Below are 13,074 nucleotides of genomic sequence, written 5' to 3'. Positions count from 1 at the left end.
AGCAAAGTGTCATCCCCCCCAATAGGGGCTCCCTTGTACCTCGGTGGACCTAGTGGGTGCAGCAGCAACAGACAGACATGCTCTGAATTGGCACTGGGTTCTGGGCGCCACAATTTAATTACAAACAGTGCCTTGGAATGCCACTGCATTTGGGCAATGAAATTAAAACGACACTGCCTGCTCACCATGGATTGGAGCAACAGCCAACAGAAAAGGCGGTGTGGGGTGGGGTGGGGTGGGGGTAGGGCAGGTGTCAGGGCAGGGCTTTGGCAGCTGCCCAAGGATGCTGCACCTTCATCCTGGGCCTGTTTCTGGCCTGGTTGGCCATTTGCACATCACTAAATCAGAGGAAATGCATGACCAAAAAAAGAGAGCCAAAGAAGACACTGAGAGCTAATCTACACACTACTTTAAATGTGTCGCATGTAACTGATCCTAACTTTTTTGTTCACTTTCATGTGAGCATGTGGGGCCTCAATATAGATCGGGACCACTGCATGTGGGTAGGGGGGTTAAACATTCCCACACAGCTGCTCTCCCCCTAAATTCTCCCCCCACCCCAAGTGAGGGCTAAAGAAAGAAAACTCCGTGGGTGCCGATGGAGTTTTTTCTTTCTTTAGCCCTCACTTGAGGTAGGGGGAATGTAGAGGGGGAAAGCAGCTAGGTGGGGAGGTTTAACTCCCTTACCTGCAAGTAGTGGTCTCAATCCAGAGTGGGGGCTCATGCACTTACGCTAAAGTAAAAAGAAGTTAGGATCAGCAATGTGCTACATATTTAATGTAGTTTAGCTCTGATTTCCATAAAATGTGTATATGCTGATTTATACATTCATATTTAGCTATCATCAGTATAATTTAAATAGAAGTACAATATATCTCACCATAGTAGGGGAGACTGTGACCAGGGGCTGATCTACATTGTGCCTGCCATCGCAATGAATTCAGTGTCCCATCGGGTGAAACGCTCTCGCATTAAAACATGATTATTCACACTCACCCATTTTCCCCATTGCAGTGCTTCATCGAATGCGCAAGCTCAGTTTACACTCGAGCGCTGTGCTATTTTCCTGCTGTTTTCCTGCCCGCGCTTGTCTGATCTCGGATGCTAAGCGGGGTCGGCCCTGGTCAGTAGTTGGATGGGTGACTGCCTGGGAATCAGGCTTCCTGCATTGAGCAGGGGGTTGTTGTATCCTCTCAAATGAGACTAAATTTTACCTCCTCCTATCCCCCGCTCCAGATGTTTTTTTTTTAAAAAAATCAGGCATTATCCTCGCAGAACCGGGGCTTCTCTGTGATTTTTTTTTTTTATAATTGAGGCATGATCTTCAAAGCTTCACAACTTTGAAGCTTCGAAGATCATGCCTCAATTAAAAAAAACCTTGCGGAGAAGCCCCGATTCTGCGAGGATAACGCCTTAATTTTTTTTTTAAAAAAAAACATCCAGAGTGGGAGATAGGAGGGGGTAAAACTTAATCTCATCTAAGGGTATACAACAACCCCCTGCTCAGTGCAGGAAGCCTGATTCCCAGGCGGTCTCCCATCCAAGCACTGACCGGGACCGACCTTGCTTAGCTTCCGAGATCAGACAAGCACGCGCACATCCAGCCATTTGCTTGTTGCTGAGGAAACAGAGGCTGCTGAGGAAGCTATGCGATTGGTAGCCAGAAGAAGACATGGGGCCGTCGAGAGCTGTGATTAGACAGGAGGGAAATACAAACACCGCCGCATATGGACAGACGGGGGAGGGGACTACGACTGGATATGGTAGTGAAGGAGGAAAATCAGAGCACATAAAGGGGAAATACCTGGATATTAGGGTATTGAAAGTGGGAGCACGGAAGTGGGAAATTCCGGTTCCAATTCGAGGTGGCTACTGCGTAGTATGAAAGGCGGGCGGTAAAACCTCACTGGAAGCGATAAAAGGCAGTACCTGTAGATCCAGCCCTGGTGACCTGTGTGCCTGCACAGTCTGTTGTCAGGGTGCTAAATGCTGATGGGCTATTTCAATGCAATTTCTCCCTTCTTATGGTTCTTCATCTTTAAACTAGACTTGGTCTGGACAGCCCTTCAAATAGAGGACTGTCCTATGTAAAGTAGCCACCTTAGGGGACATTCTTTGGTAGAAACAGGTGTTTGCCAGAGGAGTTCAGCAGGGGAGGTCAAGGGGGAGGCCCCTAACATTTCTCCCCTCATTTTTTTCAAATTTATTTTTCTTTTAACACATACCAGTTAATAGAGGACAAAGCACAGACTATTCCAGTACAACCAGAAAGCTAGAAACAAAGGGAATAGAGACTATGAAAGGAAATCCAGTGGTGGTGACCTGCAAGGTCTGTGCCATGTTTGTTTTCTTGCCTGAGATCAACATGGCCTACATGTGCAACAAGTGCAAGTTCATAGAATAGTAGAATAGTAGGGTTGGAAGGGGCCTACAAGGCCATCAACCTACAAGGAGACAAAGTAAGAGTACTGGAGTGGCGAGTGGCGACTTTGAAGGTTTGGGAAGGAAACTCAAGAACTTTGGGGCCCAGATAGTTTTCTCATCCATCTTTCCAGTAGTTAGAAGAGGGATAGAAAGGGAAAGAAAAATACTCCGGGTGAATGTGGTGCCAGTGTGAGAGATTTGGATTCCGAGACCATGGGCTATACTTCCTGGAAGATGGACTGTTGGCAAGGAATGGGTTGCACCTCACAAAGGCTGGGAAGAATGTGTTTGGCCACAGCATGAAGAACTTCATCAGGAGGGCTTTAAACTGAATCCTATGGGGGAGGGAGACATAAAGTTGGGGTAACAATGGTTGAAGGCTCATGCACCCCAACGGAGAGAACAGCTCTGATAGTGCCCAATTGTAGTCTTCAGAAACGTGCAGGAAAAACGCCAGACTATAAAGCACATGGTCTTCAATGTCTATATACTAATGCCCAGAGTATGGGAAACAGACAGAACAAACTTCAACTCTTAATACAGGAGGGAAATTATGACTTGATAGGTGTAACTGAGACTTGGTGGGATGACTCCCATGCCTGGACTACAGCAATTGAAGGATATAACTTGTTCAAAAAGAACAGGAGAACAGAAAGGGAGGTGGAGTTGCACTATATGTTAAAAATACATATCTCTGCACAGGGTTGAGCTTGGTAGCCCCATGGAGAGCATCTGGGTTAAAATTATGGAGCAAAGAATAAAAGGAACCTGGTGGTCGGAGTCTACTACTGGCCACCCAATCAAGGAGAAGATAAGGATGAAACTTTTGAAAAGCAAATAGACAATATTTTAAGGAAGCATGATGTAGTAGTAATGGGGGACTTTAATTTCCTTGATATTTATTGGGAGACAAATTCTACAAAACATGGCCCCTCCAAGAGATTCCTGACTTGTGTTGCTGATAATTTCCTCCTACAGAAAGTAGAGGAAGGAACTAGAGGACTGGCTATCCTTGACTTGATCCTAACTAACAGAGGTGACTTAGTGGATAAAGTAGCAGTTACAGGAACTCTGGAGGAAAGTGACCATGTTACACTTGAGTTCTTGGTTCCAAAGGAAGCAAAAGCCAAGTGTATTTATTTATTTATTTATTTATTATTGCATTTATATCCCGCCTTTTTTCCTCTTGCAAGGAACCCAAGGTGGCTTACATTATCCTCCTCCTCTCCGTTGCATCCTCACAACAACAACCCTGTGAGGTAGGTTGGGCTGAGAGTCTGTGACTGGACCAAAGTCACCCATTGAGCTTCCATGGCAAAGTGGGGACTAGAACCCGGATCTCCCGGCTCCCAGTCCATCACTCTCTCCACTACACTACACTGGCAAGTGTAGCCAAATGTGTACCCTGGATTTTAGGAAAGCCAATTTTAATAAACTCAGAACAATGATAAGTAAGGTCCCATGGCGAGTGACTCTAATGAGAAAAGGAGTCCAAGATGGGTGGGAGTTTTTAAAAAAGGAAATTCTAAAGGCACAATTACAAACAATTCCAACAAGAAGAAAAAGTGGAATACAACAGAAGAAGCCAATGTGGCTTCACAAAAAGCTTAGAGATGACCTGAAAACAAAAAAGGGTACATATAGGAAGTAGAAGGAAGGCTAAGCTACAAAGGAAGAGTATTGGCAGGTAGCACAGAATTGCAGGGATGGCATCAGGAAGGCCATCCCTCTGTCAGGAATGCTTTGACTTGGATTCCTTCATTGAGCAGGGGGTTGGATGCGATGGTCTTATAGGCCCCTTCCAACCCTACTGTTCTATGATTCTGTGATTCTATGATTCTATGAAAGGCAGGGTACAAATAAAAGAAATAGAAAAATTAGAACACAAATGAGCCAGCATTGGAGAAAAGTGACTGGACTAGATCAATGGACCGAACAGGTGTTAGAAGCAAGTTGGCAGTGTTCTATATCATAGTAAGATATAGAATACAAGGGGAAAGAAATGAAAAAGCACACAGCCACTGGGCTCTCACAACATGACAACCCACCATGACTGATCACCCATGGTGATCATTAGAGATCTCAGAGAAATGCGCAACAGAATCAAAGGGGTTTGGATTTCTATAAATCTGACCGATGTATTCCACAGCAGACTGGCTTTTCCTGAGTCACATGGATTCTGCAGACTTGTAGACCTTAAAAAAAAACACAACTTTCTGGGATTTTATGCAATTTTAGTCATAGAAAAATACATAAAACAATAAAAAAAATCCAAAAATGCACATTTCCCTAATAGAAGGAGGGTGCAATCCTATCAGCAGGATAGGCGGCTGCCTCCGAACTCAGAGGCGACCGCCTATCCAATGAAGGGCAGGAGCAGTGCAGAGGGGATAGTCCCCTCCACACTTCAGCCATCCTGTATTAGTGGCTAGACAGCCAATTTCACAGCTAGACAGCCGCATAGGAAGCGTCAGAATGGCACTGTCCCACCCCCAGGAACACCCCATTTTCGCTGCGCCACACTCCCCTTACGAGCATGGAGCGTGGAGCCGATTCGTGCTGCCTACAAGGCAGCACAGGAGGGGATGGAGGTTGGTTCTCAGGGAACTGACCTCGGAGCATGGGCTCTGAGGTCGGTTCCCAGGAACTGATGGCCATCTAGCCGCTGACTAGTGGCCATAGGATTGCACCCTAAAGCATGAAAACATGCACTTTGGGGGTACTTGTGCATTTTGGGGGCATCGGATTTGCACATGGGGGTCTGTACATTTTTGCAAGTGCAAATGTGTGCAAATATGAATTTGCACAAATTTGGGAAATTGGAAAAAATCTGGTTCTGTCAATGAGTGGATGATGGAACGAAAGGCACCCGTGGAATGCAGACGTAACAGATGTTACAAAATCCATATATCCCTAGTTGTTGTGTTGTATAAACCTGGCACGGTTTCTGCAGGGTGGCTTATTTTTCACCAACAAGCCACCTTAAGAACCCATGGTTTGCTTTAGGGTTGGCTTATTGTGTTGTCTGAACCCAGAAGGGTGACTTTGTAATGGGTTGTCAGGAATGGCTGCAGAGCCAGCTGGCCACAGCAGCAAAAAACAGGGATGGGGGAAACTAGAAGTTCTGCTGCAAAGGCACCTGGGATACATGTTGGAGCCAGTGGGAGGACTGAGGAGGACTGAGGGGGAAAACAAGCTATGGAAAGTCCAGTCATCAGTGGGGTTAGCAAGTGAACAACCAATCCATGGTGGCTTGTCCGCAGGCTGGCTTGGCATGATGGGCGAACCCTCACAGCAGCTGTACGAAGCTCTTGGTTTAAAGTCAGTAAAGGCCCATATTAACTACAGATGGAAAGCAAAACAAAACAACCTTGCAACCCAGATATCATCTCAACTTTTGTGAATGAAACGTGAGTTGTGTTTGATTTAAAATTATTTGGTGTCCAGATTGGACAGTTCCTGAAATATATCTTGTTTTATCCCAGCAGGACTTCAGAAGTAATGGATGTAGAGATATACAAGGTATATAAATAAGGTAATCAGATCTTGGGATATTGTTTGTATGTGTGTGTGTGTGTATGTGTGTCTGCTCTGTTTATGTGTTTATAGCTAAACTGCTTATATTATGCATAAAACTGTATTTTAAAGGTTTTTAATTGTTGTAAACCACCCAGACAGCTTTGGCTATCGGGCGGTAGAGAAATGTAATAAATGAAATGAAATGAAGGTACCCCCAAAATTTACCACCCTATCCATGCCCTGGGCTGCAGTTGTCGTGGTTTCACAACTTATTCATTCATTATAGAAAGTAGTTACAGCAATCCCTGAACGGAGAGCAGGGCCATGATGAATAGCTCCGCCCTTGACACGGCATGCACTTAACAGCCCCTCACCCTGTCATCTGTGCAAACAGCTGTATGTGAGGAGGCTTCTGTGTGACCTTGAATCTCAACCATGGGGGTCACTTTGTGCATCAAGATGTACATGTGAAAGCCCCCTGTGTGCAGACAATTGCCCTGTCTATGTGGATACCAGGGGGAGGGGCTAATCAGCACTTATGACATCAGGGGTGGGGCTACCTGGAACAGCCCAGCTTCCCATTTGCATGCTGCTATAAACACTTTCTATAATGACTGAATATGGAATATAGAGTGATCTGAATATGACAGCCTTTATACCTTTTCTCACTTTGTATCTGCGCTTCTGAAAAGAGTCTTGCAACTGTTCCATTGTCACCAATAAGTATTTGAATGGAAATCCACCACTGTGACAGCAGATCTTGGTTTGGCTTGCAAACAACCACGTCTGCAGTTTTCTTCATGCTTTCATGCCTAGGTAAGCTCGACCACTCAGGCCCTGCTTGGAGGTTCCTGAGGGACGGCCTGTAGCTCAGTGGTAGCACCTGCTTCACAGGCAGAAGGTCCCGGGTTTGATCTCTGACACCTCTAGGTGGGCTAGGAAAGAATCCTGCCTGAAACCTCGGAGAGCCGCGGCCAGCCGGTGTCAACAATACTGGGCTAGATGGGCCAATGGTCTGACTCAGTACTAGAGCTATGCGCAGATGGCCTCTCGAAATTCTCCACCTTATCTGTGGGCAGAGAAATGTGGGAGATAATTTCACCAAATTTGTCCACGGGAAGGAGAAATTCTGAACACTTTCTCACGGGTAGGGCTCCCCATTGGCAAGGCTTGTAGCACAGTTTTTTGGAAAGGGTTTTGTAGGGATGTCCGAGAATTCTGCCACGGATCTTGGTGAGGCCGAATGCCAGTGCATTTGGCTCCCCCAAATCCATGGTGCAATGAAGCCCCCCACCCCCCCGCAAGGCACGCGAAATGGAGCACTTACCTGCTGCCATCCGCGCTGACTTGCGAATAACTTTATGCAGGCTATCACGGCAAAAAAAAAAAAAAAGGAACGCAAATGGCAGCTACTACGCCATTTGCGTTCCTTCCCCCCGCCCCGTAATAGCCCATGTAAATATTTACGTAGGCTAAAACGGCCAAAAAAACAAGGGAACGCAAATGGCAGCCACCGTAGCCGCTGCCATTTGCATTCGCTTTTTTTTTGCCGTGATAGGCTACGTAAATACTTATGTAGCCTATCACGGCAAAATACAGGGACACAAATGGCGGTGGCTACGGCTGCCGCCATTTGCATCCCTGTAGGCTGCCCAGCGGCCTGATGTCTGGCTGCAGGCGGCCCCGGCCGGCGGCTCCACGGAATCTCCACAGATCGGAGCCGGCCAGAGAGAATTTTGGGGGGAGGGACGGAGCGCCTTCCCCCCCCCACGAATGGTAAGTAAGAATGGTACTTCGAAAAGGTAAGTGACTTTCGTACATCCCTAGGGTTTTGGGGATTTTCATGCTGCAATAGCATCAACTGTGTTGGCAGGCTGGCCCCCATTTTGCATACATCACAATGCAGGTGTGAGGAGGGGGGCAGCTCCAGGGATGAGGTGGAGTTAGAGCTCTGCTGAAATCGGTCCTCCAGTTTCCAGAACATTCCCCCCCCCCCATGAAAAGGGCTTCTCATTCTCAGGACAGTCTATAATTTATGTTGAATTTCTTTTGGTGGTGTTTTTGAGTTTACCTAATCACAGCTAGCCTCCCAGGCTGCCTGCACTTCCTGATCTGAAAAGGCTCCATGGAAGGAATTACCTCATGATGCCTTCCACTAGGCTTCAATGGAAGTGTAGGGAGCTGAGGAGGCTAAAAAAAAAAAGAAAAAAGGTAAAGGTGTCCCCAACCAGTCGTGTCCGACTCTAGGGTGTGGTGCTCATCTCCATTTCTAAGCCGAAGAGCCAGCGCTGTCCAAAGATGCTTCCGTGGTCATGTGGCCGGCATGACTGAACACTGAGGTGCACGGAACGCTGTTACCTTTCCCGCCGAAGCGGTACCTATTTATCTACTTGCAATTTCTTGCTTTCGAACTGCTAGGTTGGCAGGAGCTGGGACTGAAGATGGAACGCGGCACTTGGGTCTTGAACTGCTCTCCTGCCGACCTTCTGGTCTGCAGTTCAGCATCTTAACCACTAAGCCACCGCGGCCCCTAAGCTGAGGCTGAGGAGGCTACAGGCTGCCAAAGAGATGATTTTACAATGAAAGAAAGGAGACTTGTGCTCATTCCTCAGCCACCTCTTAAGTAAGGTAAGCCCAAGAAACCCCAACCCAACCCAACTCTTGAGAATTTATCTGAAATTTCCTCAGTACTGCTTTCTCTTTGAAAGCAATTTCTCTTCTATCAAATTGAATGAGAATCGTCGGAAAAAGAGTGGGACAAATTTTCAGCACAGCAGTACTCAGTACAAAGCAGCTTCCAAGTTCCTATGCTCAGAGTGCCTCTACTTTCTGAAACAAAGGCAGGTGTTAAAAAGGGAACAGGGTTTTCTTAGTGGCACCCTTTCTTTGGAATTCTCTCCCCAGGGAAATTCACCTTTGCTTTCTTTGTTTCCTTTTTCATGCCAGCCCTTATTAGTGTTTTAGTATGGATTTGTGGTTTTATGCTGGTACTCTAAGATTCTGCCCTAGTTAATCACAATTTATTGAATTGCGATTTACTTTTGATTTTGTTGTCGTATTTATTGTGATTTTATTGTTTTATTTTTAGATTTTGTCAGCTGATCTGAGAGCTTTGACTGAAGAATGATTAATAAGCAGTTTAAGTACATACATCCAGATTATTTTGCAAAGTGGAGTGGTGATTTCTGGCAACTGACTCTGCTGTGTAAGGATATGTTCTTTTTGGGACATGGGGAGAATCTTCCTTGACATTTATTTCAAATTAAAAAGAAAGAGAGAAAAAATAATAAAATTAACAAGAATTTATGGGAACTTTGAAATATTCATCTCATAAAACAAGCAGTTCACGGCTTTATCTGAAATGGGCTTCTAGCCATCTCGCACTTTAATGCTTCTTAATGGTGCTGTAAAAATAAAACAGCCAAAATCAATAGTTTTCCTTATAGAGGTTTCTTGTGTTTGTCTGCATATATATATATATATATATATATACGTGCACGTGTGTATGCACACACGTGCGCACACATATTAAAAAACCCTACATATATCAATATACAGCAGTGGTGCAATTCAGATGCCCTATCACCAGTGGACAGTTAAATAAAACTGCCAGTATTTCAAAGCCATTTGCTGGCTCTCCACAAAATCCTAGCCCCACAGAGCGTTCTCAGCAGGCCAGCCCTACCATTAGGCAGAGTGAAGCCGTTACCTCAGGCAGCAGTGTAGAGTGTAGGGTGGTGTGTAGAGGGCAGCAGTGGCAGCCAACTTGCCATTCCCATCTGTTGGAAGACAGAGCTGTGTGTTCCACACAGCCTCCCCTGCACCCACTCGGCTGGCCGGCTGTCCCTCAGGTGAAGTGGAGGATGCTGTCTTATCACCAGTAGAAGATGACACTGCCTGTCTGGGCAGCTTCCATGGGCAGAATGGAGTGGGGGAGGGGAGAGCATCTTGGTTTTCATCTGGTCAGCAAAATATCTCTGTCTTACAGCTGAGGACAGGGCTTGGAACCACCCCAAGTTTCTCTTCTTGGACCTAGGCGCCCCACCTCAACATAGGGGAGGGTTGAAGACCGTCCATTCCTCCCTTCTATAGACCACCTGATCGCTCCTTCACATGGAGATTTTATCCTGCGATTGCGATAGCTCCTTCACAGAAGTTTGTGGGCTCTTTACATGTCACCGTGATCATTCAAGGTGCCTCTTGCACTAAATGCCCTTTGTTCTGTTTTTAAATAGATCGCAGATAATGACCTATCAAATTACCCCTGTTGTGTTCCGCTTCAGTTTCCTCCGTGAAAAGAGGAAAAGCGGCAAGAAGAGGCGCAAGATCAGTGAAAGATAATGGAAGACTCAGATACGGGGAGAAGGAGGGGGAAAGGGGAGGGGGGAAAGGTGGCACGTGAAAAAGGGAGTCATTGTGATGAGCCAGTGTGGCGTAGTGGCTAGAGTGTTGGACTGGGAGCTGGGAGATCCAGGTTCTAGTCCCCACTCAGCCATGGAAGCTCACTGGGTGACTTTGGGCCAGTCACAGACTCTCAGCCCAACCTACCTCACAGGGTTGTTGTTGTGAGGATACAACGGAGAGGAGGAGGATAATGTAAGCCGCCTTGGGTTCCTTGCAAGAGGAAAAAAGGCAGGATATAAATGCAATAAACAAACAAGCAAACAAATCCTGCATTTAAAATGAAGGCAGAAAGCACCGTTTTAAATGCAGGATTTTAGGCTGGTGTAGAGATGCCCTGTGTCTCCTTTACATTCTTCCTCTGCCTTGTAAGGCCTCCTCCTCCTCCTCCTCCTCCTCTCCCCATGCCTCATCATTCCTTGCTGCTTACAAAACAGAAGCTGCTCTTCCTGCTCATCCCATGCCTCTGTTTCCATGTCCCTTTCCTTATCCAGTCTGCCTGGGCTTAATTCCAACCAGCTCCCATGGGCAGGGAGGCAACGGTGATCTCTCTTGGACTCACCATGACTTACGATGGGGCTGCATTTGTATGTCGTGTACAGCTCTGAGTGCCCCATCTCTAAGGGTCCAATCCTATGCAAATTTAGACAGAAAAAAGGCCTACGTTTCCCATCGTGCCCCAGCCAGCTATAGGCCTACAGCTATAGGGAGACGTTGGCTTTTTTTTCTGTCTAAACTTGCATAGGATTGTACCCTAAAAGTATATTGTACAGCAATTTTGATTGCCCTTTCCTGCAATACAATATTGTATTGTATTGCAGGAAAGGGCAATCAAAATGAGCAGAACATCTTCCCTACAAAGAAAGGCACTGTGGGCTTTTTAAATTAAACAAAATAATTTCATTTTTCCTTTAAAATTATTTAAAAATAATAATGGGGGGGGGGCATGAAAGAGCTTCCGAAGTATTTTTCTGTCCTGGTCGTAATCCCAGAATTCTGGATCACCCAATGAAATTGACCGGCAGTAGATTTAGGATGGACAAAAGAAAGTACTTCTTTACACAACATATAGCTGATTTATGGAATTCACTACACAAGATGCGGCGATGACTGCTGGATTTAAATGGAGTATGCGTCCTGTTTTAAAGAGGACACTCCTCTATTTGAAAGGCTGCCAGAAGACCGTTTCTGTAGAAATTATCCTGTATTTGAAGGGCTGCCTGGTCCAATTCAGGTTTAAAGATTAAAGGCGTAAATCTATTGGGATGCCTGTTAGCCTCTGAACTTGAAGGCTAGTGGGTATCCTATGCAGAGTGGGAGGAGTAGAGAGGCAATCTTCACCTCCATGCTCCTCCGTGCCCCTATAGCTCTGCATTTTTGCTAGACTGGCTTTCTTTGCCTCTCTAGCTGGGGCTGTGCAGAGCAGGAGGAAAGGAGGCTGTGGGGGCTGGAGGATTCTTTGTAAGCTGGCCCCCAGTCCCCTCCCCTCCCTGCCCACAGAACCACCTCTCTGAGGTGGCCAGCATGGTTCTGTATGTGCTGGCTGCAAAGGGGAGGGGAAGAGGGGGAGTGCCGACTCCTGGGTCTCCGAGCTTGGACCCAGGAATCCAAACTATCGTATCCCCCTCCCTGAGGCTGTCGATGGGCCATAGGATTGCTCTCCAAGGGCACAATCCTATGCATGCTTAGACAGAAAAACGTCCTACAACTCCCAGCATTCCTCAGCCAGAGCTGTAGAACATTGTTTTCTGCCTAAAAATTGCATCCTAAGCAACATAAGAAGGGAGAGTAGCAGGGACCTTGAAGTTGCCCATCAACACTCAGCACCTGGGCAGCAGACTGAGCACCTGGCACACAGGTCACCTGGTCACAGTCTCCCCCACTCTGGTGAGATGTCTTGCATTTCTATTTAAATTATAATGATTATTTCTGAATGTGCATCTATCCATACAAATGAGCAGCTGTTAATTTTATGCAAATCCCTGACCTTTCTGTCCTCGGCTGTGGTTATGCATATCCATTGCGGGTGATGCTTAAGTGGTCACCCCATTTTAAAAGGAGATGAGACAAATAACATCGAGGACAGGTCTATCAGCAGCTATGGGCTGCGATGGCTAAATGAAACCCCTGGGTTCAGAGGTGATATTCCTCTGAATAACAAGTGCCAGTGGGCAAACAGCATAGGAAGCACCGTGGGGGAAAGCTTACTGGACTAGATAGACCTTGACTCTAATCAACAGGGCTGTTCTTACCTTCTTAGGACCATGGGGCAGTGGGTCATTAAAGGCTCTCATGGCTGATTTTACAAAAGAAAAGTACGTTTGGGAGCTGACATGGAACTCCAACGTGACATGCAGTTTAGCCACCAGAGCCTGTACTTCCCTGCTCAGCAAGTGGTATACCTGGTTGGTAGATGGCCATCTCTCCCACTTTATCGTGGCCATTCCTTTATTTGAAGGCATTCTCTATTTCAGGGATGCACAACCTTTTCAGCCCTGAGGGCCTCATCAGGTGTCTGCTGGGGTGGCAGGGACCACACATGAGCGCACATGCACACACACCACTCGCACTCATCTCAGCAGCAACAGATCTTGGCCTTGCAGCAATAGCATCAGTTCCATGTCACACCATCAAGGTGATGAAGGCCCCTTTTCAGCCATCCCACCCCGATTATAGGAACATAACAACATAAGAGCCATGCTGGATCAGACCAAGGGTCCATCTAGTCCA

Source organism: Heloderma suspectum, chromosome 1 (genome assembly GCF_057233095.1).
Source record: "Heloderma suspectum isolate Gila_16-S chromosome 1, 16-S_ref, whole genome shotgun sequence".
NCBI classification, from domain to species: Eukaryota; Metazoa; Chordata; class Lepidosauria; order Squamata; family Helodermatidae; genus Heloderma; species Heloderma suspectum.
Note: the sequence above shows the minus strand (reverse complement) of the source record.